The sequence below is a fragment of the Chanodichthys erythropterus genome, chromosome 10 (genome assembly GCF_024489055.1).
Source record: "Chanodichthys erythropterus isolate Z2021 chromosome 10, ASM2448905v1, whole genome shotgun sequence".
In the NCBI taxonomy this organism is placed as follows: Eukaryota; Metazoa; Chordata; class Actinopteri; order Cypriniformes; family Xenocyprididae; genus Chanodichthys; species Chanodichthys erythropterus.
The window spans coordinates 36,902,079-36,909,013 of record NC_090230.1 but is presented as its reverse complement, the minus strand read 5'-3'; the positions used below and the strand labels follow the sequence as shown (position 1 = coordinate 36,909,013).

At 39.3% G+C, this 6,935-nt stretch overlaps 1 pseudogene; it reads right to left on the bottom strand.

Annotated features, from left to right (window-relative positions):
- Positions 1-549: 549 nt before the first annotated feature.
- Positions 550-1,609, bottom strand: LOC137029498 (trace amine-associated receptor 13c-like; annotated as a pseudogene).
- Positions 1,610-6,935: the final 5,326 nt, after the last annotated feature.

Here is a 6,935-nt window from a genome sequence, read left to right as displayed (position 1 = left end):
GATTGACAATGTTGTGTCTAAAAATGCTCAATTCATATAACCCACATATTGTTTATTGAACTGTTTTATAAAATAAATATCACATTTTTCAATCATGCTGACGTTTAAGAAAGCAGATATTGCCAAACACTGCCAAAGTTTAGGGCAAAAACGTCATTACCTGGCTGTCACTAATGAATGCATCTAATCACATCTACACACACTTATAAAATATCAAAACAAGGTTAAATGTTTTACTGCTTTTTTTAGCCTTCAATTTAGTGTTGCATATCCAGAACAAAATAGGAGGAAAGAGAAGTCATCAAGGAAACAGGAGTATTCATGTTTAATACTGGTTTTATTTATGCCATTACATAATAAATTATTATTATTGATTATAAACATCTTTAAAATACTTCACATTAATTTAGCTAATTGCAATTTAAATAATAAAGACATCTGATAACCACTGTGTTTACAACCACTTTACAAACTGAGACAATAGTTTAAACTATACTATTTTCTCTTTTTCAGTTCAACACGATAAATAAAAAAATAAATAAACATAAATCAGCCTGTAAAAATATCCATGAGAGAGGATTCTGGCTTCAATATTTTAAGAGTTAAGATGTGTTTAACTGATACTTTAAACCAGCTGTAAAATAAAGCATAGATAAGAGGATTCAGACCAGAGTTAACATACAAAGTCCATAATAAAAATGTCATTGTGGTGAAAGAGTTTACTGTGGTCCCCGTTAAAGACAAGATATAGTATGGAATAAGGCACAGCAGATAAACTGTCACAATGATTCCTAATGTCAGAGCAGCTTTTCTCTCAGATTTCCTTCTCACTGAACCTTCTTTTACACATTTACCACTCTTCATCATGGAGTTTATAACCTTCACCTGTTGATTAACAGCATAAAATATTTTCAAATATGCAGTAATCATCACACTACAAGGCAACAGGAAGGAATATATTGCATCAATGACTCTGCATGTAAAACTAACTGTTAAGGTACACGCTCCGTAACACTCATCTGTTCTGTTTGATTGATCAAAATATTTGTTGCTGATTACAATGGCAGTGTTGTAGGCTGAGGAGAAAAACCAACACAGACAGATGCTTACTAAAGTTTTAGTCATTGTTATTTTCTGTGGGTACAGTAAAGGGTGACACACAGCCACATAACGATCAACAGCAATTAAAACTAAATTGCTAAGAGATATTGAGCTTAGCACTCCCATAATTATCATAAACAGTCCACAGAAAGTGTCTCCAAAGTACCAGCATGTCTCAATCAGCTTTATGGCATCCACAGGCATAACAATAAGTCCAATAAGCAAGTCAGCCACAGCCAGAGAGAGAATAATCAGGTTTGTTGGAGTGTGAAGCTTCTTGAAGTGAGAGATGGAAATGATCACCAGCAGGTTCAGAAACACAGTCCATGCTGACAGCAATGAAAAAAACACATACATGATATTGTATTCATGTCTGGAGCGTTTTCCCTTGATACATGATGAGTTGATGGCAGGAAAGCAGTATTGAGTCTCATGTTTCTCTGTCTCATAGGCCATGAGTGAGTCTTCTCCTGTAAGTGTTGTTCTGCTCTCCTTACTGTCCTTTCATTTATACAGTTTCTGGATCAGACTGACCAACCCATCTACCGCCCACTCTGGTGATGTGTAATGACAATTATTTTCTTTCATTTCAACTTTGACAGTAAAATTGCTGATCATGAGAGACAAATGAGAGACAAGAAATTGTTTGTACGTGATGCTACTTCCACACAGATAGGTGTCAGCAGAAAGTAAAAGAAAGTAAAAGAATATCGTCAAATCTGCTGTAAGTGCATCAGTGGTCATGAACAAAAGGGGACTTCTGATGCTTGACACTGATAACAATGACGAATGCAAGGACAACAACTTATTCTAAATGTTTAAATCATATATGAAATACATTTACACACAAACATTGTGAATTTCATATACTGATTATGTAACATTAGACAGCTGCCTTCTAACTATAATGGATCCAGATATGAAATATATCACAATTTGTTTTTTTTTTTGTTTTTTGTTTTTGTTTTTCCAGACAGGATCACAATCCACAATCTATCACAATTAGCACACAGTAAAGTTGGGTTTTAAGACCATTTTTGGTCAAGTTACTGAACAGTACATCCAAACTAATATTTTAACCATTTAGGCCAAAGTGAGGATGGGCAACAGAGCCAGTGCCAGGACACACGAACTGAGGGGGAGGGGGTGGCCATTCATAATTTTGGAGGTGGCCAGCCGGGGGGTGGGGGGAGGATATCTATATTCTAGAAGCTCTATATTATATTTGAGCTCCAAGCATGAGTTTTAGAATATTATTTTAAATTCCTTAGTGACACATCATGCAGCCACACTTTGACAGGTATTGCGTTTATTTAGTTTTTCCTTTTTTATTCAAAATCTTCACAAACTTGTTAACTATATCATGAATTATATGATATATTCCGATTGACAAATATGTGAAAGTGAATATGTTTTGTTGTTTAAGCACTTTTATAGTCATCATTTTAGTCAGATCTGTCGGGTTTACATCACGTGAATTCATTCATTTTTTCCCGAAATACACTAAAAAGTAAAAGTATTGGAACACTGTCACGGACAATAACACAAGATCCAGTAGTGAGTGTAAACGGTTTATTAATCCACAATGGAAAAACAATCAAGGCAAGATGGTCAGAACATGCAACACGTCCAGCTTTGCTGGCAAGAAGACTGCAGCAGGCTGGGATCCAACAGGCAGAAGGTAATCCAGAGAAACACGGCTGGGTAAAAAATCCCCACTTGAACAGAAACAACTCACAGGAAACAGGAGACAAAAGAGAACTGCTGGGAACAACGAGACCAAAACATGAACACAAGAACAATCTGACAAAGAAAAACATCAAACACACAACTACATATAGGACAGATAACGAGACGCACCTGTGACTGATCAGCGCAGTTAGTCACCATAGCGACGCTAATGACTAACTGACACTGACAGCACCCAAACACATCACATGCAGACAGAGCGAGAATGAGTCCGTGAACCCATGAACCCGTGACAGGACACCCTCAAAATCACTGAATTCAGGTGTTCCAATCACTTCCATGGCCACAGGTGTATAAAATCAAGCACCTAGGCATGCAGACTGCTTCTACAAATATTTGTGAAACTTGGTTTATCGATTCAGCCTTCATCTGCATTCATCTCATGACAAAATAAACAAACTCTCAAAACGAGATAAGAAAATAGTATGGACTCACCAGTATTGTGGCTTCTCCTTCTCCCTGAGAGCAGGCCGTATCTGGGGTACCTGGCCTGGATGCTCCAGAACGGCGACCTCTTGTCCAGCTGTTCCTATTTAGTTCCCTCATTTACTCCTGTGTATATATTCTCCTTGTTCTATTCTGTCCCTGTTTTAGTTCCCACATTTACTCCTGTGTATATATTCTCCCTGTTCTATTCCGTCCCTCCCTCACAGCCAGCAGAGCTAGGAACGGACCTGGACCTGATAGACCTGTGGTCCACGGATCTTTTTCCCACCCTCACATTATCATCTTCTTCGCCGGTCCCGTCTGGAAATCTTCAGCCCGTATCCCTGCCTGTTATCCTTTTCCCGTCTCCATCACTGGGCACCACCGCGGTTGTGTAGATTTATTAAAAAAGAAAAACTGAAATATCACATGGTCCTAAGTATTCAGACCCTTTGCTGTGACACTCATATATTTAACTCAGGTGCTGTCCATTTCTTATGATCATCCTTGAGATGGTTCTACCCCTTCTTTTGAGTCCAGTTGTGTTTGATTATACTGATTGGACTTGATTAGAAAAGCCACACACCTGTCTATAGTCAAGTCAAGACTAGTCTTTTTCAATTGGTAATTGTTTCAAAGCAGCTTTACATATTAGAAGCACAGAAAAAAGGGAAGTGGTTAAAAATAAGCTTTACAAACAAGCGTGGTAATATGTAACATATACAAGACGGTGCTATTAAGCCAATGTCGGCTGGCTCCCAGGGGTAGAAAAAAACCCCTAGGAGAAAAATCCAGCGTGCTAACACTGGGAAAAAAAAGTCCTAGGAGGGAAAAAACCCCTTGGAAGATATATATAATATATGTAAATGATATGGAGATCAAAATCTGAATTATACATTTTTATTATAGAGATTAAAAATAGATTATATATAAATATATGTAAGCGGATACGGGGATTAAAAATCTGAATTATAGATGCAGCCAGAACTGGATCTGTAGGCCCATTGTCTCCTGGGCTACGTTGTAGTCAGGTCCAGACACAGGTTCTCCATCTGATCTGGATACGGCCTGGATCCAGCACCCGGCAAACCTCAGGATAAGCAGAGAGACAGATATTAGCGTAGATGCCATTCTTATTCTGATGTACAGGTATATCTAGTGTTATAGGAAATGTTCTCGGTTCCGGCCGACCTAATTATTGCAGCGTAACAATCCTTTAACGGATCTGAAAAATGTTAATGCATTGATAATGTGTTATGTGTATGCAAGAGCAAAGAGATGTGTTTTTAGTCTAGATTTAAACTGACAGAGTGTGTCTGCTTCCCGAACAATGCTAGGAAGATTGTTCCAGAGTTTAGGTGCTAAATAGGAAAAGGATCTGCCGCCTTCAGTTGATTTTGATATTCTGGGTATTACCAACTGGCCTGAATTCTGAGATCGCAATAAACGTGAAGGGCTATAATGCATTAAGAGCTCACTTACGTACTGGGGAGCTAAATCATTTAGAGCTTTATAAGTAAGTAGCAAGATTTTAAAATCTATACGATGTTTAATAGGGAGCCAATGTAATGTTGACAGAACTGGGCTAATATGGTCATACTTTCTGGTTGTAGTAAGAACTCTAGCTGCCGCATTTTGGACCAACTGTAGTCTGTTTAAAAGCCGAGCAGAACAACCACCCAGTAGAGCGTTACAATAATCTAGTCTTGAGGTCATGAATGCATGAACCAACTGTTCCGCATTTGTCATTGAGAGCATATGTTGTAATTTAGATATATTTTTTAGATGGAAGAAGGCGGTTTTACAGATACTAGAAACATGACTTTCAAATGAAAGATTGGTATCAAAGAGCACACCCAAGTTCCTAACTGAGGATGAAGGTTTAATGGAGCACCCTTCAAGTGTTAGAGAGTATTCAAGGTTTTTTCGTGAGGAAGTTTTTGGTCCAAAGATAAGAATATCAGTTTCTGAATTTAATAATAAGAAATTTCTTGTCATCCAGTTTTTAATGTCAACTATGCATTCTGTTAGTTTTGTGAATTTGTAGGTTTCGTCAGGGCGCAAGGAAATATAGAGCTGAGTATCGTCAGCGTAGCAGTGAAAACTAACACCATGCTTCCTAATTATCTCTCCTACGGGCAGCATGTACAGAGTGAAAAGCAACGGTCCTAGTACTGAGCCTTGTGGTACTCCATATTGAACCTGTGATCGATACGACATCTCTTCATTAACTACTACAGACTGATAACGGTCAGATAAGTACGATTTGAACCATGCCAAAGCAATTCCACTAATGCCAATATAGTTTTCAAGTCTTTTTAAAAGAATGTTATGATCGATAGTGTCAAAAGCAGCACTGAGATCTAATAACCCTAATAGAGAAATACAGCCACGATCGGATGATAGGAGTAGATCGTTTGTAACTCTAACGAGAGCAGTCTCAGTACTATGGTATGGTCTAAATCCTGACTGGAAATCCTCACAGATCCCATTTCTTTCTAAAAAGGAGCACAGTGCTATATAAGACCTTACAGCTCACAGTGCATGTCAGAGCAAATGAGAATCATGAGGTCAAAGGAACTGCCTGAAGAGCTCAGAGACAGAATTGTGGCAAGGCACAGATCTGGCCAAGGTTACAAAAAAAAATCTGCTGCACTTAAGGTTCCTAAGAGCACAGTGGCCTCCCTAATCCTTAAATGGAAGATGTTTGGGACAACCAGAACCCTTCCTAGAGCTGGCCGTCCGGTCAAACTGAGCTATCGGGGGAGAAGAGCCTTGGTGAGAGAGGTAAAGAAGAACCTAAAGATCACTGTGGCTGAGCTCCAGAGATGCAGTTGGGAGATGGGAGAAAGTTGTAGAAAGTCAACCATCACTGCAGCCCTCCACCAGTCGGGGCTTTATGGCAGAGTGGCCCGACTGAAGCCTCTCCTCAGTGCAAGACACATGAAAGCCCGAATGGAGTTTGCCAAGATAGTGAGAAATAAGATTCTCTGGTCTGATGAGACCAAGATAGAAATTTTTGGCCTTAATTCTAAGCGGTATGTGTGGAGAAAACCAGGCACTGCTCATCACCTGTCCAATACAGTCCCAACAGTGAAGCATGGTGGTGGCAGCATCATGCTGTGGGGGTGTTTTTCAGCTGCAGGGACAGGATGACTGGTTGCAATCGAGGGAAAGATGAATGCGACCAAGTACAGGGATATCCTGGACTAAAACCTTCTCCAAAGTGCTCAGGACCTCAGACTGGGCCAAAGGTTTACCTTCCAACAAGACAATGACCCTAAGCACACAGCTAAAATAACAAAGGAGTGGCTTCACAACAACTCTGTGACTGTTCTTGAATGGCCCAGCCAGAGCCCTAACTTAAACCCAATTGAGCATCTCTGGAGCGACCTAAAAATGTCTGTCCACCAACGTTTACCATCCAACCTGACAGAACTAGAGAGGATCTGCAAGGAGGAATGGCAGAGGATCCCCAAATCCAGGTGTGAAAAACGTGTTGCATCTTTCCCAAAAAGACTCATAGCTGTATTAGATCAAAAGGGTGCTTCTACTAAATACTGAGCAAAGGGTCTGAATACTTAGGACCATGTGATATTTCAGTTTTTCTTTTTTAATAAATCTGCAAAAATGTCAACAATTCTGTGTTTTTCTGTAAA